General features: G+C 45.5%; 1 protein-coding gene across 1 annotated transcript in view; it reads left to right on the top strand.

Moving 5' to 3' along the window:
- Positions 1-7,684: 7,684 nt before the first annotated feature.
- The window catches only part of LOC126545261 (myosin light chain kinase, smooth muscle-like), a 263,214-nt gene continuing 248,917 nt past the window's right edge, over positions 7,685-21,981 (top strand). Inside the window, exon 1 of the mRNA XM_050193041.3 lies at positions 7,685-7,884. The gene's annotated coding sequence lies outside the window, so the exon portion shown is untranslated. The remainder of the gene's footprint in view (positions 7,885-21,981) is intronic.

The following is a 21,981-nucleotide window of genomic DNA, read 5'->3' as shown; positions in this document are numbered from 1 at the left end:
TGACTACTCTTTCGGAAAGCTTGCCGAGACACGAGGTTAGCGACATGGGCCGCAAGTTTTCTATCTGTAGCTTCTTGCCGGGTTTGGGTATCATGACCACTACCGCGTGCTTCCATTCTTTTGGTACCGTGCCCGCTTCCCACTGCGTATTGAGGTAGTCCGTGAGTTGGGCCACCGCTTCATCGCTGAGGTGTCGGATCAAAGAGTTCTTAATTTTATCGGCTCCTGCTACCGTGTTTTTGGTGACTGCTCTGATGGCGGCATACACCTCTTCTCTTGTAATTGGCTTGTCGAGTTCCGGGTTGTCCGTTCACTGGTAGTCCCCTTCGTATTCTTGCGGCTTGTCCCGGCCATAACATTTGATCCGGACTTCCTCTAATAATTCCTCGTCTTGTCCCTCATATTGGTGGACGAGCTTTTGAAGTGCCTTGTTGCTCGCAGGTTTAGTTTTGGTTGGGTCCATGAATGTCTTGAGTATTCGCCACGTTTTGGCTGTGCTGAGCGTGCCGTTTAGAGAGCTGCTAAACTGCTGCCAGCCTTGTCTTGCCAATTGCGCTGTGTATTCCTCTGCCTTCTGAAACGAGCAGAGGCATGTACATTTATTTTGAATTGGGGTGCTAATTTGTACATTGACAAATTCCGCCATGTTGTCGAATCGGATGTTATTGGTCGAGAGAGCAGCAATGGCTCCTCTGATTGGCTCAAAATGCCACCATTACAAAACTTGACAATATGGCGCAATTTTACAGTCAGGACAGTAACCAACGAGTTAGATGAATATTTTAAATTACCTTTTTGCATGTCATCAGCAAAGATGCTACTGGTGGCTACTCTACCTGACTGTGAACATGTACTTAGTTTTGTTCACGCGAAGTGATCCATCTTTTTTAAAGCTTGGTCCATGTTAGCCGGGACATTCCGGCTCTGTAGTATTGATCTGACTGTAGTATTGGTACATTGTGTAAATGTGGACACAATGATTTAATACAAATGTGCTTTTTAAGGAGTTATGATTATGTTGTTATATATTATTATTTTGCATTGCAGTTGTATTTAGGTGAAGTTGACAATGGATGAACTTATCAATCATCCCTTAATCAGCGCTAAAATCTTTGAAGTAGCCGGCTCCATGGAGACTCAACCTGAGCATTCAAGATAAATATATCCCTCTCGCTCTAATTCGCATCGATTACATTGTTAATTGCTTTCTGATGCTCGTTTATATATGAATGACTGATTGAGTACAACGTTCCAGAACAATGCAGGAGCTATATATCAGACATGCAGTATAGTGAAGTGCCCCGGATTAATTTTGGCTGCCAGAAAAGTTCGGTACGCGAGCGTTCCCGCGTTATCCCCCCCCCCCCCTCCATTTCAATTTAATGGGCGTCAAAATGAGGGTCAGGTTTACTTTCGGTGAGCAGACAAAATTAGCTAAAGGAGTACTGATACAATGAGTTGGTGTGTTTCTTTCTTTCTCTATTATCACTGTTAATATTGTTTTCCGGTTATTAGTAGGGCGCCGCCTCCTTAATCACTGTGTGAGGACTCAATTCCTTGAGCGCGACACGAATGATAAATTACGTAACCTTTAAGTGCGATTAATTCAGTTCAAAACCGCGCGCCTAGTGCAGTGTGGTTTCAGGCTCAGCGCGTGCATATTTGTGACACCGTGGAAATCTGAGTGTGATAACGAGGTGACATGACGAAACAATGACGAAACGGGTCGGTCAGGAGCCCGGTCAGTGGTCCCAGGGCACCGCGCCGAATGCTGCGCGCGCATACCCGCCGCGTGGGCCATGGTTCGCCTCCAACGCCGTGCGCTTCGACGCGCGCGTCGGCGGTGTGCGATACCGCATGATCGCCACCTCGGAATTCCGCGATGCCACACGGAGGCCTGCTTCGAGCCCAAAGCCGCACTTCACTTGGCGCGCATATATATAGATATGATCGTTTTAAAATTGATGTAATTAAGGAATTAATTACTGTGATCTCAAGAACCGCGGTCCATAGATCGAGCGCTGTTCATTAAAGACAACAGAAGAAAATAAAAACAAAGAAATAAGAGTTTTTGTGTGAGTACTCCTTCTATTGTGAGAAAGTTGAACCCATTCCAGAAGTAGACATAGAAATATGAAGCTTCCTCGACCCGCATCTGCTCTTTCGTTGCCACTGATGCCAACATGCGATGGTATGCACTGAAAGTTTATTTTGATACAATTTCTTGGCGATTTCTTTAAGTGATACCAGTGAATGACGACAGAATTTGTTTGGAGGCGCGCTATGATATAGTTGCTGAATTGCAGACTTCGAGTCCGATAGTATGACGGTTTTCGGTGCGGGTCCGTTTTTCATCTTACAAATAGCTGCAGCAATAGCGGCGCTCTCTGCTCTAGTCGAGGAGACTAGGCGGTTCAAACGGCCATACTACGCAATACCGAGAGACGGTATCCAATGTGCAGCCGTACTGCTGTCAGAATCCACGCTGACTGATCCGTCCGTGCATACATGGAAGTAGTTCGCATAATTTGCGTGCAAGCCAATAAAGCGCTTTCAAGGCAGCCATCAGTGAGAGCTCCGGTAAATCATCAACTTCCTAAGGACACAATTCGTTGCCACTTTCGTTAACTTTGGAAGCCACCGCATCAGCCTTGTGTTGTAAACGGACTTAGCCGCATGGAAGCCACCCTCCTATACCGAGTGAGATCAGGATTGGCCTCCACTCCTGCATGGATGTTCAAAGTCAGCGGTACTGCTTCTCCATCCTAACTGCACCGTGTGCAATGAAGTGGGCGACATATCACATTTAAACTGGTCCTGCAAGCGCTCCTGACCTGGACTTCTGGACAACATGGGAAAAAGTAAATTCCCTCACCAACGTGTCGAACAGTTCGTTTTTCCGAAAGGACCGAGGATGCTACGCAAGGGAGCGACACACATTCTTCTTGCATTCCTACGAGAGACAGGTCTGATGGACACATGGGGACGTACTTGGCGCAGAAAGAGAGGCTCAGGCGGAGCAATTGCCGGCCAGGTCCGCCTGTATCAACAGACGGTAGCCACTCTGCAATGTTAACCTTTATCGCCGCCGAGCACATTCGATATTTTGTATATGCGTATTTCCAAACACGTTTCCTTACTGGTACGAGTTCCGAGGTGTACGCGTAATTATTTTTCACTAACTACACTTGCGGAACGCGTATTACTACCAAAAGGTCTTAGCAGTCATTTGGGGACAGTAAATGTTACTTTATTACCAGGCAATGATATAACGCCGATATACGAGGGACGTTCCGAAAGTAAGTTTCGTAATTTTTCTGAAAGAGAAGATGGTACACCAAGTGCAACAAACAATCACCATAAGAATCCACGCCCGTTGCTGGTTAAATGACGGAAGGAGCATCAGCGGAGGAGGAATGACGCATGCATAGAGCGCCGAAGAAAGAGTAGCAGCAGACCGGGGTTATTCGAGTACAAATCGCGATGGCAGACAGACGTGTGCTGACAACGTCGTCGCCAATGGCTTAAGTGCGTGCTGTTATTCGGTATGAAGGGGCACCTGTTCCCTGCATTTAAAGCCACCGCACTCTGGAGACGACACTTATAAAAAAGAAAAAAAAAAGAAGTGCTGAGGTGGAGCAGGCTGTGCGACAATTCCTTGCATCGCAGGGCACCGAGTTTTACCAGAGTGGTTTCTTCAAACTGATTGCACGCTACAACAAATGTCGCAACGTCGGTGGTGACTATGTGAAAAAATAGTGCAATAGTTCATAATGCCATGTTATATGTGTTTTTTTTTCAGTAATGTTTTCGAGGGAAAATAGATGACTAAACTTACTTTCGGAACGCTCTTCGTATTCGATATATTGATATCTGAAAGTTGGTACTGGTGTACGAATTACTGTAAATGAAACTGTCTTGAATATACTGGCTTCCTTTAATTCCAGGATACAGTTTTACCAATTAAAGGTTGATTTGTGCGTTTCACTTTATTAGTTTTTGTAGTTGATGGATCAGCCAGTTCCTGACATCTGTCGCTGCTGATGAGCTCCTGCAGGAAAAGGAAATCGTTTGTTATCTCTATTTTTGCGCTGTCTCCAGCATATATTATTCGTTTTGTGTATGTGTGTTTGACCTGCGCTCAAGCATGCAGTATACTACTGGATAAATTATGTTATCGTGACGTATTAGGCTAGACAGACAGGATTAATTAGGTCGCCAGCGAAGACGTGCGGGCTGGCCATAGTGTGCAACTTACTTCGTTCTGGTGTAGAAGTAGCTAAAAAAAAATGAAGTGCTAGGGATCGCAAAGTCTGCATATAAAAATAATAGCAAGAGCATGCGCAGTAGGTGGGAGCCCTCTCCTGCACTTCTGCTGAAGTCAGTTATATATGTGATCATCCATGCCAGCTACTGCATCGCGACGTAGGAGGGTTAATCTTGCACTGATCTGTGGGCGAAATCCTTGAGCTCCATGCAGCTTGGAACCCTGCGGCTTAGCGTAGCACATGCGTTTGTTGTTGGTAATGCTTTGATCTTTCCTTTCCTTTTCGTTTCCTTTTTCATTTTTGATGGGGATTTGGTTCTTTCTAGATAGCAGAATGTTATTAAGCGGAACATAGACGGCTAGGATTAGTTCCTTACAAAACAAGGCAGGTCACTAAGCATGTTGCTCAGGCAGCGCGAGACCGCGTTTACACAAAATCACAGCAGTGAGTGACTGCGACTAACAGTATCTGACTGCGGGTAAAATAGTTGTTGCCGATTCGGACAAACGTGAGACATTAGGAGGTAGTCGGATTGATTGGCGTCTATCACAGGCTAGCTTCACATAGGAGACAGCTGCATTCTTGAACACGCAATGAGTGATAATAACAAATTCCGGGGTTTTACGTGGCTATATACCCGCGATGTGATTGCGAGGCACGCCGTAGTGGGGATTAACTTTGACTACCTGGGGTTCTTTAACATGCATCTATATCTAAATACACGAGAGTGTTTTTTTTTTTTTTTTAAATTCGCCCCCATCAAAATGAGTCCGCCGCTGCCGTGATCGAACCAGCGACCTCGAGTTCAGCAGTGCAATGCCATAACCACTAAACTGCCGCGGTGGGCCACGGAATGAGTAAATGAGGCAAATAACGTCTGTTGCCCTACTCTGTTGCTGTAAAACATCAACTCGCTTGCTCACTCACTCACTCACTCACTCACTCACTCACTCACTCACTCACTCACTCACTCACTCACTCACTCAATCAATCAATCAATCAATCAATCAATCAATCAATCAATCAATCAATCAATAAAAAATGAATGTCTTCGGCCGGAAACTATGAGGACAAACAGGCATAAATGTGGCACCGAGTAGGTCTCCCTGCTACCTTTCCATTTTGCTGCATGCGACCGTTCCGTAAGTATATATTAATACCTTAGAGCCTTTTAGCACGTTTTTGTAGCGTTTAGTACATTTTACTAGGTTGAATGGCACCTAGCCGTGACCTCACAAATCATATGCTCAATGAAATGGTTAAAAAAAAAATTTTGTTCTGGAAGATGGCTGTTTCAACCCATCTCCCTTAACCTTGACTGTATCGCTCCCCTTCTCCCTTACAGAATAAAGCCCTGCATTGATCCTATTTTTTATTTACTTTTTCTTTTCGTCAGGTTTCAAACCGATGGGCGTAAATTGCTTCAACGATGTCGTTTTGCCGGCACATTCATCCTTCGATATTGTGTCTTTCGCCAGTTATGGGCTGATGCCTATCGAGTGTACAAAAGCATGCAATGGCATATTACGTTTTCTTCTGCATACTTAACATCCCCCCCCCCCAAAAAAAAAAGAAGAAAAGAAAAATAAAGAGCTTGCTCATGTGCTTGGCACTTGCGGTGTCCAACATCTTGTGTGTCATGTTGCTGAACCATGGAGGGCTGTGTGGGGAGGACGATAAGTTCGTGCACAGTCGAGCAAACACCGTAATCCTGGATCACCCGCCTCTTCCCCCCCCCCCCCCCCCCCCGAGCCACGACCTCGTTCTCGCGATACCGAGGAGTAGCAGAAGCCGGCCGTCGCGGAGCGCCCCCTTCTGCCCGGCCTGCGCGCACTCGAACACGGCACCCGAGCGCCCACCTGTTGAGCTCCTTCCGCGCCGTCTCCTTTCCTTCCTGGCTCCAAAATAATGTATGACTCACCGAGAGGCGTGTCCTGGCAGCGCCGGATGTGCGATAGGAGGGAATAAGGAGGCCGAGGGGGGGGGGCTATTCGGCGTGGTGACTTACTGCTCCACTTGTATTTGACCTCCGGGCTATGGTTTCTGTCATTTCCCGGAGAAAAGCAAGCCCCCCATCGCCTTTAACCCCGTTCTCTCTGTACGTCGAACTCGCTTATGAGAGTGCGTAAAACACACGCGCCCGGCTCGCCCATGTCAGGATGTGTTTTCTAACTGCTTGAAATGAAGCAGAGGGAGCACTACTAGAGTTCAACGTAAGCTGTACAGGGTGTCGCAACTATTATGAACCAGGATTAAAAAACTATATGCAAATACCACGTAGCTGGGCAGAACCAAGGTAATGTCGTTTGGCACTGCTTGGAGATACAGAGATTATTTGTTGCATTAGGGCTAATTAGATAATTAACCTTAATTAATTAATCAACTTCTCAAATGATATAATGAGAAGAAAAGTGTAAATGAGAAAATTGTACAGTAACATGAAAGTCTCCCGATACAGCTTTCTGTTGCTCAACACGTGGTACATTTCTTTATTTATTTATTTAGCATTCCCTCAGGGCCATTACGGCATTATAGGGGGGAGTGGTTACAAGCAAAACGGGTAAATTCAACAAACGAGAGTTAATGAAGCAGAAATAAATAAATAAATAAATATATATATATATATATATACAACGAATCACAAATGGCAACTAGATATAGAAAGTTAGCTATGGCGTTCGTGAGTACAGGTTGAACAATGTGAAGAAAAAGGTTCCTAGTTATACAGTGCTAGCTATGACGTTGTTGAATAATTGGTGATCTGCGATGAGTAGCAGAGGAGATAAAAAAAAAGGAGATAAAAGTGTTTTTCCGAGCGTGAAAGAAGCCCTCAAATGCAGGCAAAGTACCTCGAGCGGCCAGTCGCGCGGCACTTTTGCCTGGTTCTTGGTTCTCTTGGTTCTCTCTCTCTCTCTCTCTCTCTCAGTGGAGGAAACGCGGAACAGACGGCTTTGTCCGACAGCTCAAGGCAAACGGACAGTTACAACTTCACTCCACTGCTGCAGCCCTCTTCGCATTTTCCCTTCCTGACAGCTGCTGTTCCATCTTCTCTCGCCAGATTCTGAAAACATAAGAAAATAGATTTTTTAATATAATTTTTTTTTTTTTTTTTTTTTTTGTGTCTCACGCTTCCCTGACATTCTCTTATCGTTCAACGCTTTCGCTCGACGAGAGTTTGATCAAGCACCATTTATCAGTTTTAAATGGAGACACTGGACCGAAACGGGCTTTACATTTGCCACACTTGCGGTCGAGCTCGAGTGAGGTCCGTCACCGAGAGCGGGTGCCCCCCGAGCCGTGCGTCGAGAGGAGGGATAGCCTCACCCTCAAGCGTCGCGAGCGCCCGGCCCAGTTGCCTCGCCCGCTACCCTCGCACTCCTCTCTCCCAGCGGCGGCGCGGTGCTTCGGTGCAGCGCCGCTTTCGAGAGCCGCGGCGGCGTCTGTGCTGTGGCTGCGGTGAGCGTCGCTGGCGTCGTCCGCCGTTGCGCGCACGCGCTCGCCAGATCGCTCCGTCACGTTGGCCCCCGGCGGTCGCCTTCTCCGCCAGTCTTGTCCGTTCCGCCAGCCGCCGCCACCGGTCGCCCATGCGCCGTTCCGGTCCCCCCGGAAAACACTGGTGAGCCCGCGGCTTACCTTGTCGCCACTTGACCGACCACTTTCTTTCTTTTTAATTTCCATCTCTCGAGCTCTGTTCTTTTTCTTTTCTCCTTCAAGGACAAAAAAGAAAAATAAGGAAAGTTCATTTGCCACGTGTCTTCTGACACTGAACTTCTTCACTTGTACCTGCGAAGTGTCGCGCTACAAAATCAGAAAATTCGAGTTTTGCTTGGGGCTGTGGATTCGTAACATGAATGAGGCATCTAATTCCTCTTGATATGCTTCTACTTAATGTGACTTCTTTCCGTCATTCCCGTTCTGTGGACGGTGCTCATCCCTTGTGTTTTGTACGTTACGTTTTCTTTCTTTTCGCTCTTCGCTATGAACCCACTAGCCAAAGAAAATACTCGGACATTTCAGCTGCACGTGCGGGCTTGCTGTCCGTGATGTGTTGAGCAGTGTCAACGCTATAGCTCCTGATAAGACATGAACGTGCAAATTAGTCGAGCTGTCAGCACGTGACTGATTTGTTTGGCTTTGTCAGGTTGGGTGTAACTGTCGGAAGCACCAGCAGCCCAACGCTGAAATGAAACCGAGTGTGACTGAGCAGCTTACTCGACCTAAATATCGCTTTGTTTGTTGAGACACTCTAAAGTGAGCAGAAATGAGTAGAGAAATATACACACCAGAGACACAATTTACGAAACTTTGCGTACGCAAGAAGTCTTTTTCGTTGGCCGACATTTTCGCTGTCACTTCGTTCGCTATCACAGTTGTTTGGAGCTCGTTGTTACGAGCAGTTCTGGTGCACGAAGGGATTGTAAATCCGGGTCGAATAACGTGAGCATCACGACTTATTCGGTTAGCGCTGAACGAATGCTCTTTTTAGCTCAGTGCAGATGCACTGGACACATTTCGTAGCGAGTGCTGGTTCTGGAGCTCTGCTATCGTAGATCTTGTTTATTTACTATGTTCATACTGCCACGCGCAGCAGAGCTGTTGAGGCAAAATGGCAAGAAAAAAGCAGACCAACTGGTGGAAGCAGTGAAAAATAAAGCCGCCAAACAGCTGCGAAATGCAATACGTGCTCTCTGCTTTAATTCCGTAGTGCTTGCAGTTAGACATTATTTCGGGACCTTCTCAGAAGCAAGCGTGGTACACTAGAAAATGGGAAGGAAGAGCGTTGAAATCTAAGCGTATCGGATCAAACGGAAGAGTCTTCGTATTCCTCGCCCACCTTGTTTTTTTTATTTTTTTTTCTATGAGTGCGGTCGCTTTCTGAAGACAGTGCTGTCATAATGACGTTACTTCATAAAGGCGAATAACATTTTGATGAGGTCGCAAATGGCACGCAATTTCGGGAAACGAATGACCTTCGTCAGACATGACTAGGGTCATTCTCTGACCGAAATATCGTGTCATACATCTACGCGAACATCGCTTGCCTAAAAAAAATTGAGAGCTATCGACGTAGAAACTACTGAACAATAACCAAATGACATGCTCGCTCAAAAGGAGCGCGCCAAACTGCGTTCGAACATACCATTAGAAGGATGCTCCACGCTGGGTAAGATGTTCGTCACTCGCCTGGCATGTACAAGGTGTTTGCATGGGCCCTAATGTAGTGCTGCCCCTGAAAAAAAAAAGAAAATGTTATTTCATTAGAGTTGGAATTATAACAAAAATGTGGTTGCGACGACAGAGTATTGCTTGTTCTTTTATTCATTTTAGTTAACTCCTATATTTATTTTGTCATATACGACAGCAAAATACTTCTTTCATTGGTAGCTTGTAATGCTTAATGATTTATCGCAATAGTCATTTCAGAGTAACTTATTCCGCTCCTTAATTACCGTAAAGAACAAGAACAATTACTAAAGCGTGGCGTAGCTAGCGTTTGTTTTTAAAAGATAGTTTACGCAACGTTAAGATATTCTGAATGTTAGCATTTAGGACTCGCCTGAGTGTTCGAACAAGGGATGCGTCAGGCTCGAACCAACGTTTAGACAAAGGGACTTGTCTACGTCAGCTCTGACGAAGACAAATTCTCTTGTCGAAACATCGGTTCGAGCACTGCTGATAAATTCAGACCTTCTGTGAACCGCTCTGTTATTGAATTTGTACGGGATAGTTTTCTTTTTCTTTCAAGGATATCTGCGAGAGGTACTATGAGCAAAAGTTTATAATTGCAATCTGCGTGCATTTGACAAATATGGAATAAATCTTTCGTAATAATAAGACAAGTTCAAGTATGCGTAAGACAGTACGTAACATAAACCCATGGTGGAGTGCGCGAAAAAATAAAGCACGTTACGCGGTGACACTTAGACGACGTAAGAAGAAAACGTTTCTTTGCTTTATATTTTCTTTTACTTTTTTAATTTCATAATATAACAGACGATATGTGAAACACCATAGCTGAGGAACGAAATAGGAAGAAGTAGAAAGCTCTACTTCTGTGAGTCAGTTGAGCGGCGATGGACAACGTGCTTCAAATGGGGTTTTCTATAACTTGTCAGGACTGACTGAGGTATACGCAGTTTTCAGTTTTTTATGGTTGATTAATGTTTTGCTGTGACAAATTTATGCGTGAAGTCGAACGTTAAAACAACGTGCACCTATAGAAAACTAAGAAATTCAATGTTTCGAGAGAAATAGTGAATTTTCTAGCTCTTTCTGCCCTTCAAGGGGCCCTGCGATTCCTATTTAATGTTTTTGCAAAGCGCCTCGTACCTGGACTTTTGAAAAGTGTTTTGTATCGTCTGAGCTAGAAAGAAAAAAGAAATAATGAGAAAACACTGCCCTTGATATTTTATATCTCGTTTAGTTATATTCAAGAACACTGCAAGCTGCGATGCATTACCGCGGAGGGGGAGGATGAGGCCCCTATGAGTCCACAGTTGAAGTTCGGCGACTAGCTGTCCTCTGCATTCTTTCTGCGTCCTGTCCTCAAAACGCGCCGTTATAACCATGTTCCGTCGAGCCCACTATCGCTTGTCTTAATGAATAAATAAGTATATGTATGTTCTATCAGCGTTTTTATCAAGATATTACCTGGAAGGGCCACTTAGGGTCGTTTTCCGTTTATTGACTGTGTAGTACTATAACTATATTGAAAAGCCTTAGGTGTTTAAAGTAATTAAGCTTCCCTCTCTCTGTGTGTGTGTGTGCACAATATCAATGTACGCAGAAGTATATAATACTTTGTGACGACGAAACATGGAGTTGCCAGTATTTTATCAGCGCGCCAACATCTTCTTCATCTATTGATAAGAAACAAAAAATATTTGACCGTATAAACACTTCCGCTTTTTCTTGTTTGCAAAGCGCTTCGTTTTGAACACTGGTGTTCGCACTCCTCACAGTTGTTTGAGAATGGCTCTCATGAGGCACACGGCGGCTTATCCTTATTTTTTTTAATCTTTATTTTTTTACGTTAAGCATTGCCTTTCACATCACTTATAGCTCACTGGGCGTGCCTTGCGCTGTTTGTTTCCGACACTGATTAGTCGTGGCTGGTAAAGAAATTTGGCCATTAGCTTGATTTAACGAAGGAATTTGAGTATCCTACGCATTCTCCCTTTTCATGACACGGGGCTCAAGAAACGGGTGGCGAAGATTTAAAAAAGCGACAACATGAAAGAGCCAGTGTTCTTCAGCTCGACGTCGTAGGTTCCCTACAGTAAGCAAATTCCGCCTAGTTTTTCACATCTTCCGGTAATCGGAAGAGTTTACTTTCATAAATTTGAAAGCGTTTAAATTGAGTACGCCACTCGAGCCGTTACAGAGTCCAACGATCATCTCTTTTAAGCTAGTTCTATCGCGATTCCTAGCTCCCTTAGCCGGATCTGTCGCATGTTTTCTCGCCACGTGTTACAAGCAGCGACGTGTTGGCGAATCTTGCCGTCAATTGTTGCGCAACGCACGCCCTTCCGGCGTCGTCTCCTTCGCGGATTATGCGATCGCGGCGCCTGCGTATAAAATCGTTGTCGGCTGCCGACTTCGACGTGTTTTCTCCGAGCACTGAGCGTATCGTGCTGCGAGAAAGAGCCGGCGTCTGCACTAACGATTTAGGAGACCCGGAGAAAATGAAATTGCAGCTTGTCACACCACGGCCAAGCGAGCGGGCTCACTGATATTTACTTTCCGTGGGTCGGACACTGGTACCTCGACTCGAAGGATAACGAGCGAGGCACAGAATTATCTTTCAGTCAGTGCAAGAACTTCGCTCGTTTTCCCGCGAGAGTTCGGTCTGTAAACACGCGGAATGTTTAGCTCGGATCAAAGCCTTCATTGCGCTAAGGAGCCTCAACTGACCCTGGACAAGCTACTGACACAAAGCTTTTGTTTTACTTTTTTGTTTCACTTTACTCAGTTGTCGCAGGTATAAAATTCCAATTGCTATCGCATGGGACTGCAACTTGCCGTCGACCCCAGCTCCTTTCTTTCTTTCTTGTCTCAAAACACAAAAGCGTTCGGCACAGACTTGTACACAAGGAAATAGATGCAATTAATGATTTGTATTCAATTACATATTTTTCTAATTGTGTCATTTTAAAGATTACTTTGTTTACTCGGTAACGCTCACCGTAATTCGATTACTTCTTTCAGTCATCAATTACACGTAGCCAGTTACATTTTCGACGAAACAAGCTCTTACAGGCGGCTCAGCTTTGAATACTTAAATTTGGCGGGAACTACTGAGTGTCCAAAGGTTTGAAAACATTCGCATGGGTTTCCTTGTAGTCCTAATCCGCGTAATGCAGCTACACCTCGATCACCTGAACATGGGAGGCTTGCAGATTAGCACAATTGTATTGGATTTCAGTCTGACCTCTGAGCTTTTCTCGTATAACACATTTCTTTATAAAAAAATATTATTCTCTTAATGCAATTTATGACTTCTGTGAAACACATATTTTTTTTTGGCTTAAACGCATGTTTCTATCTGTATGATATTACATAACTTTTGTACACCTATCTTTGGTGATCGTCGCACACGAACATTATTCCTAAGGTTGAATAACATGCCACTTTAATATGCTAACACACACACACGCACACCCCTAGATGTCTTTACAAGAAATCGAGGTAAAACTACCGAATAAAAATTTGAAAAGCCATTCTTGCGCACATAAGTAATGTGTGAAGGGGCTGCAGAAGACGCATTAAAAGAGTCTGGCCAGATCGTTCCATTTACTGCATTTGTGCAATGTTAATAAAAGTATGGAGGAAAGTAACGTTAAAATAATTAATTACTTTTTAGAAATTGCTCACTTACTTTTGTGGGGCTGTAATTGGTAACCATAATCAATTGCATTTTTGAAAGAAGCAATTATAATCGTAATCCATTACTTTTTCTTTTGCTGCAACGTGTATAGGTCTGGTTCGGCATTAGATCCGACATTCGAAGCTAGCTTTTTTTCTCCACTCATTCGTATCGGATTTTGTTTTTTAAATTCACTATTCTCGCACGAGTTAGCCAGTTCACATTTAACACCGTAATGCCACTGTTATTGTAACCACATATTTCTCGTTCTTTCATCAAGGCATCGTGACGGGTTCTGCCAGGGCCGAGTGGTCGAAAGCTTGCGCCGGTCTTGTCAGTTTCAATTTTGCATGGAAGTGAAGACCACATTTAGGCCAGCCGTGCGTCGTGCCTGCCTTTCCAATTTGCGCAAAGCATTCTTGACGTGCCCGCGCTAGAGGCATAGGCCGCATTATTACCAATCCCAATGCTCCGCAGCAAATAAACGTAACTCATTTACAACACTTACATCGCAACTAACGCGGGGGCTCTACAAGTACGCCTCAGTGGAGGGCTCCGGGTTAGCCTGAGGTCGGCACTTACCTCTTACTGTTCTTTTTTTCGTTCCGTCCTCACAGAAGGCGGCTACCGCGATCTGGAATTGAACCCGCGTCCTAACGCTCAGCAGCACCAGTGATCCACCGCGGGGCATCATTAGGCCGGACCCAGCGCGACGGAACGGAGGTTTTGCGTTCGCTCAAGTTTTTCTTTCTTCTTTCATTCTTCTTTCTGATTTCGCCTTTGTGTCTTTGCGCAGCAATTGAACCTTTATAATGATGGACTAAGTGGTCCTCAGAAAAGCTCTTCTTCACGAATTCGTTAGCCTGTAGCTGTAATTACAAACCTCATTCACGATGCCCATTGTCTGAAACAGCGCCTTTACATACAAAACAGTGATCCACTTCTCGCGAAATAATTTTGAGAGCTAAAACACCTCGCATTCATGTAATCTGTACCAAATTGTTAGTCTGTCGGTAATCAGCGATCTTACACAGCTTGCCTGTAATTGTCATCTATGTTCGATACGGAACGCAGCCGGCTCTATGGTAGCCAACTTAAGTCGATGTACAGATTGCAAAGGACTCAATCCAGCGCACCTCTTGGTCGATATTTACTCTGGTGGAGCGCTATTAATTTGTCGTTTTGGCTCGCCAGAGTAAAGACAAAAGTAGTTCAGGATACATTTGAAAGGTATGCATCAAAAACGTTACGCAAGGTTTCGTGGTGCCGTCTTCTATCGATTAACTGCTACTGGTCTGGCGGACAATTTTGTTGTTTATTAAACGATGAGCAGTCGGTAAGTATGCCACATAAGTGCCGGTTTTCTCAATCATCGAAAACAAACTTCAGTCATTAAGGAACGTATGAAAAAACAAAACAAACGCAAAAAAAGGTGAAAGGAAATAGGGAAGAAGAAATGGCGAAGGATAGAGTATAACTTAACTATGGCGTAGCCTGCTAAACGAACAATTTTGGTTTGTAGCTCTTGGCAGGTCAATTATTTCGCAAGTTGAACGCACGGTAAGTGTGACAAAGCCTTAATTATGGTCGCTAGTATGCGCACCTACCCTGTGCGTATACACGGCCAGGAAGAAAATCAGACGGAAGCAATCATGACGCCCACTCTCCGTCGCTGAAGTCAGGCGAGAACGAAGAAGAAACGTCTCAGAGCATCCGTTTGCGAAGTAGTTTTTTTTTTGCAGAGGCATACGACGGCATGAGTGCTAGTTACAACGCAGTTTAGGATGTCTTGTCTGCGGCGAGAAATGGCGACGCAGCAAGAAAATAATGACGCTGGCGCCAAAATGAAATTAAGCACGCTCCACCGGCGAGGAATTTGGTTTAACATGTCCCTTGAAGTTATGATCTGCGCGCACAAAGCAGTGTGTCTCCGTTCAGTGGCCAGCTACGTCCTCTTTGCCAAGAAGTCGCTGCGCTGCTTTCATAACGTGCAGCTCGGCACGAGACAAAACTCGAGCAACCTATAAATGCTTGAACGACGTTTGTTTCCTTGCTTGCGTCCATGTGGTGTGTTAGCTCACGAGCAGATATTCGCACCCAAACTCGGAATATCTCGTACGCATTGTAGGCGCGACGATGTGCGCGAAGTCGCCGTGGTCTGGTCATCGCCCCGTGCGTGGTGGAGGACCATTGCGAGACTGGAGCGCCGCGCGAGCTTCGTGCGCGATGAAGACGACGACAGCGACGACGAAGTGCCGCGCGAGTATGGCGCGAGCGCGCCGAGTGCCACAATAAAAGACAAGGCAAAACAAATGCCCAGTCTGCAGAGAGAGAGAAGAAAAGGCTAGCGCTATTTTCTGCAACCCATGCGGGAGCACGGCTCAGCGCCAGCAGGGTGGACGGGATGGCGTCAAAGAGAGAGGGAGGGTAGGAGGGAGAAAGGTAGAGGGTCGTATAGATGGAAGCGAAGTAGTGGCCGATCAGGAAGCCCGAGGTGGTGGGATCGCCGTTAGGCCATCCGTCTTTGTAGAAATGTCCTATAGTCTCGCCGAGAGCCCCGACGAGTCGAGGTACTCGACGACACTTAGGAAGGCTGGTAGCTGATTACGACAGGGGAAGAGGATATCTTCCTGATGTGAACATGGGAGCCCCAGGCGGTGGAACTCTTGCAGAAGTCGACCGCGATGCTGCAGGTGAGCAGGAAGCACGGTATCACACATAAGAGGGAGCAATATGAAAGGAGGTAATAAGGAGAAGCGCCACGTCGGGAGTTGAATCAGGAAGACGGCTGTTTGGTTGACTCTGTTTCGGCTCTTTTGTAAACTATTCTTTCATAATCATTTCTTCTTCGATCGCTGCCACTTCCTTTTGAACCCATTATTTGAGTTCCTCTCCCGTGAGTCCTAAGCTAACTCCTGTTTGGGCTGCCAGTTGCAGTTTTGCCAATGTCTTAGATAAAATTACAGCTGGCTTTGTCCTGTCGCGGACGCCATTTGTAACGAGTGATTCAAGTCTTACTTAGGATCCGAGGTTCTGCCTCGGTGCCACAGAGAAACGAAGATAGATGCAGCTGATCACACACAATAAACACACCTAATTTATATAACAAATATCGAACACTTTTGAGTAGTCTGATTGTGGAAAGTTGGGAAGCCTCAATGGCAACTGACAAACAGACAACATGCAAGAAACTTCAAGGGCTTAAAGAAAAGCTCTTCGGTTCAACACTTGAGCGATAAATGGAAAGTACCAATATCAAAGGCAGGATTGTTTTTAACGAAAAATCTAAGGCATAAGTTCAACGTTTATAGGTGTTTCCTGATCAGAAGTCCGAACAGTGAAGGCAGAACCGTGACGTTGTCAGACGCTCAAGAATAGTCGTTTGAGCAGAATTTTAAACTGCACGAGGAAGACAGGACATGAACAGAAACATAGACGCACACACAAATCGCAGTGTGTGTGGGCGCAGCGCTTTGTGTGTGCGCCTATGTTTCTGTTCATGTCCTGTCTTCCTCACGCAGTTTAAAATTTTGCTAAATCTATGAACTGACTAGCTGAACAACATGCCTTACTTCAATAGCCAAGTCCCGCAGCTGCCTGGTCGCTGAAGCGCCACCTATTCTCCACACAGCCAGTAGAGACGCCACCGGTCGTCGGGTGAGTTGGGTGGGTGGCGGCTTCAGCGAGCCCGTGTGCAGGCGCCCGTCAAGCCCGCAACTCCGAGCCGCAGCAGTCTTTCTTGCACGTCTCCTGCCGACGTCGTTGTCGGGAGACGCCAGGCCATCAGGCAAACTTCGACGTGGCAGGGTGAAGACCTTGTGCGCACGTAGGGCAAGAAGGACCCCGGCGTAGAAGCGGTGGTGGAAGCGGAATGGAAAATTCAAGTCTGTGTAATGAACTGTGGCATGACGAAGAGACCTACGTGGGGGCTCAAGACTATGCCACAGACCAAGGTCGGAGTTGTGTAGGCTGCATCCCCGGACCTCGTTGTTATATTAAAGGCGGCAAGATGAAATATCAATTAATTAATGATCAAGACAGCAGTGCACTTGGTTACTTGCTTCGTAGCTGCCTACATTACAGCCAGAGCTGGGCAAATATACTTTGCAAATGTATCATGATACAGATACAGTATACTGAGGCGATAAGTATTACAGATACAGATAAAATATAAAAGCGAATTAATTGTTTCCGATACGATAATTTCCATATATATCATAAGATACTTCGATACAATAATTCATTTCTTATTATAGCTCCATTGCAGAGACCGCTGCAAGTTATCGGGTGTTCACTGGTAAACTTTCTATCTCCCGCTAGCCGAACATCCTTCCTTTCAAATTACCTCTACTGGCACGCATGTAAAAACATTTTTCCAAGTTCTAACAACGATCTATATCGCAATTAATCCTGCTACAGTCTACGGGGCCGGTAGGACAAGCAGAGTTTAGTGCAAATACGCTGCACCAATCGGAATTTTTTTCATGCCGCCTTTATCATCGGTGTGATGCACTGCTTTGCAGTTCATTCGTAAAGCTGGTCCGTGTCTGATATTGCAACGTGTTCGTTTAATTGTATAGTTTTATAATTGCGCCACATTAAAGTTCGGCGTGTAATCTGCATAATTACGCAATGAATAGGTTGCACGTGTTATTTATAGATAGCAATGTGTATTAACAATGCATCGCGTTGTATAGATTTTGTTTATAGGCGTCAGTAAAAAGGCAGTAAATATACGAGCGTAGCTGAGGGTATCAAGGTATTTAAAAACATAGACACACTAGAAAGATAAAAGAAGCTTGGTAGATTTGTCACCACCCAGTTTCAAAGTGGATGCTCACATCATCATCATCGTTATAATCACGACTGCATAGCGGGTTTGTAGCAACTTTCAAAGTGTGCGTATAACGTTAAGTGAAGGCTCAAGCTCAAGATGGAGCGGCACATGCCGCTGACGATGGTCTTGCAAAATGTGCATCTTAATTTGACTTTGGACTGCAGTCAGACAAAGAAACGGTAGACCATGTAAGAGCAGATAATGTTCTATATAATATAGCATGCCGACTATCATTAGCGGCACTCAGCTTTTCGGTAGAAGTTTCCAGAATATATGCTCAAAAACTAGTGCGGAGATCTCAGCGATCGCCCGCATTGGCAACAAACTAATATTTCTCATTCTCATTAACTGACATCGAAAACGTATGATGAAATGTCCACAACTTTGAAAAACATTCACTCATGGTGTAGGAAATATGCCACAAAACTAACCAGAAAATATTACATAAACGGACTTGTGGACCGTGGCAAAAGATCTGAGACCGGGAAACAGCGCAGTGGATATTGGGGTGATGTAGAGGAAGCTAGCCATGGAACTACATCGAACACCGAAGTAAAAAAAAAAATTAAATTATAGGGTTTTATGTGCCAAAACCCCTATCTGATTATGAGGCACGCCATAAGGGGGGACCCTGGAAATTTCGACCTCCTGGGGTTCCTTCACATGCACCTAAATCTAAGCACACGGGTGTTTTCGCATTTGTCCCCCATCGAAATGCGGCCGCCGCGGCTGAATTCGAACCCGCGACCTCGTGCTTAGCAACCGAACACCATAGCTACTAAGCAACCACGGCGGGTGAACACCGAAGAATGCGCATGTTGAATGAGAACTATTGAGCATGTTCTGCTTTAATGTCAAAGTACCCAGATAGAGGTGAATAATTGTGCAGTTGCTCTGTCGAATGACTTGAGTTTTAAAGGGGTGCTAACGAGGAGAGGTCAAACTACACGTACGCGTGCCGGCGCACGAAAGCTCGTGCCCACGCGCCTCACGCGTGCGCAGATGGTGCAGCACAGATCGTACGCGTCGAAGCACGGCGCGAGCACAGATATCTAATGTTACGCACACTAAGAAATAGCGTTGCCCAAAATGGCGGCAGCCGTGGCTCCCACTTTGGCGTGAATTCTCGTCATGGCTACGCTCTCACTCGTGTTGATCACCAGGAACTATTGAAATGAGCTTTCGCTTTCGCTAAACTCACCTGAAACGTTAGTTATGAGCGCATAGTGCGTCCAATTTGTGAGATCGCCCTGCGATTCTGGCGCCTGTAGGCCTAACGAGACGCGTCCGCATAGCAATAACAGGATCATGGTGGCTAGATGAGTAGGTGTGCCGACCGACCCATATAGAGAAAGACATACATGACCGACCCGTCTGGAGCATAGTTCGCCACTTCTCTGCATTATGACGCAAAATTGGCGCTGCACTCAGTACAACGGTTCTCAGCGGCGCACGTCATCTGATACTTGTGACAGACGGCACGCAACAAATGCAGCATGCAGAGGGACAAATTGTCATCTGTAACAGTCAGTTTGTTCAATGAGGAGATACAGGTCTCTGGTATTGTGTGTTTCCAAGTTGCTAAGATATGTTGAAGCTTCTGCAGCGCGACGAAAAGGTGAGAGGCATGGTTAGCGGAAGCCCATCTCCGATGTCGAATAAGCGGAGTCTGCACCAAATAGTGGCCGTATTTCTGCTTCAGAGATCAACAAGCATACTTACCTCTTTGCTGTGAACTATAAATCACGGGGGCCTAAATCAGCATTATTCTCGGCGCCGACAAGAGCAGCAGTGGACATCACATGTGGGCGAAGGAAGCTTTTAGGAACTTTTAGAAGCTTTTAAGCGCGATTTCACCTATGTTGTGGACTAAGAAACGTTTACCAAAGATACAGCAGTTTGGTGCTTCCTCTCATGTCTATAATATGATGTCCGAGAATATGAGAGATAACTTTTTTTTGCGGACTGTGATCACACAACGCGATTATGTATTTATTTACCTCTGAGAGACCCTCTGAGAGAAACCCTCTGAGAGAAACCCTCTGAGAGATCAGAGCAACAAGCTGCGGATGGACCCTGCGCAAATTACGACGTCAGGATTTCAGTGCTGGTGCTTGCGGAGCTCGTCATCGCGTACGTGTTGCATCATGCTCGCTCACTGGATCTGGAAGTGGAAGGTTCCACGGCTGCCGCATTTTTTCTTTGAGCGAAATTAGTTTTTTAACATAACGCTCAAAAAAGCTTCCTTGCCTTTGCGTTCCTGTATGTTAAACGAACTCCTGAAGGGACGCACACCAAAACGTCCTGCAAAGGCGCTTGCGTTTAATGTACGTAAGGCAACAAACGCTGTTCTAAAATTGTCTATCTTCTCGAGATAGGTGCTCTGGCTGCCTCGCAAAAATACGAAACGATGTCTGCCAAGACGAAAATGTGATCCAAGTGGACGCGGGCTGGCGCGCGTTTTGTATAGACCGTTTCATCGGGCGAGGAGGATAGGGCGCGCGGAGAACCTTTCCTCCTCTCTGGCTTGGGCGATCCGGCGCGGCGCTGCTTGGAAGTATTGCTGTCGCGTGCTGCGGAACGATTTCGAGATGTTTTAGATGGTACTTTGTGAAATTTACGCCATGTCCGTTAATATAAGGTCGTCAGGGAAGCCTTTCGGTGGATCGGTAACTACAGTAGGCGGAAATATCTCTTGGAGGCGCAAAAATGTGGCGCGCTTTATCAGCCGCGGTGTGTGTATGTGTTGTGAATTATTTTGCTTATATCGGTTTTAATTCAGCAAAGAAAACGGGTGTCTCTGTATTAGCAGCATGAAATGGTAAATCTGCTCACTATCTGATCGCTTGGCGTAGGGAGTAAAACATAAAACATAAGAGCGCATGCTCGTGCACGGCCAACCTAAGGCAACCACGAAACATCTAAGCGGCAGGCGCTATCAAATATTTGTGATGCACCGACATCGCTCTCGCGCATTTCAAGTCTAGTAGGATTCAAATTACCATATGTCTACGCTAGCCTTTCTGCATGAGGCCGATGGCGCTGCTCAACACAGCAATCACTGCGGTTGGTGAACCAGCACGATACATATGTAAGCTGTGCGCTTCGGCATTGCCTTTTTGGCCTGCATACAGCCATAATATATGAGAGGGATCGCATAAAAAGAATGCGATGCCTATTTTTGACGACAAACTTTCCGTAATACGTGCGAGTGCGTCGTAGAGAACGGAAGCAACACAACCGAAAAAAAAAATTCGGTTGTCATCCTCTTTCTCGAAAAAGCAAGATAAAACGGGCTAACGCCGCAGTAGGACCTCGCATAGTCACGCCGCACAACGGTTATAAATAAATAACCGCTGATGCCGTATGCTTGGACAGCGCCTCATCTATACCTTAATTTACTTTTTATACTTTATACCTTTTTATACCTTATACCTTTTTATACCTTTTTATACTTTAATTTACTTTAACTATACTTTTTAATAGAGGAGGCGTTGGCTTGGAGCATGCGGTATATAGAACAAAGATATATGTAATCCAGCACCTACCACTGCTTAGGACGCTCGCGCAGTTCGTAAACAGTCCCTTTGCTGGACAAGCTTAATTCAGACTGTAAGGTATGCTGCTATTACTTGCCAAAACTATTTTATTCAGGGGCGGAAACCTCATCCATCGAACCAAGTAGTCACGCAATGTAACCTGCAGCGAACAGTTTGAACGCTTGTCAAAGTATAACAGCACAGCTCCTATCGTAGCAGAACGGTACCCGCGCTGTTACGATCGTCGCGTATGTTTCATGGCTCCTAAACCGCAGCTTAGAAATAGAGGATAATACTGCAGTAAGGTCACATTAGTGATTGGAACATTCATAAATACACAATTGATCTCCGAGGCTGATTGTAGGCTCAAATATGCGCACACACGTCGCGCTGCGTGTTCCGTCCACCTCAACGCCATCAGAAATTCCGGCCATGACGCCTTAAACCACTTCAGCACGTCTCACAGAACCG

Source organism: Dermacentor andersoni, chromosome 1, assembly GCF_023375885.2.
Source record: "Dermacentor andersoni chromosome 1, qqDerAnde1_hic_scaffold, whole genome shotgun sequence".
NCBI lineage: Eukaryota > Metazoa > Arthropoda > Arachnida > Ixodida > Ixodidae > Dermacentor > Dermacentor andersoni.
The sequence above is the reverse complement of the archived record's forward strand: the minus strand, read 5'-3'. Positions and strand labels throughout refer to the sequence as shown.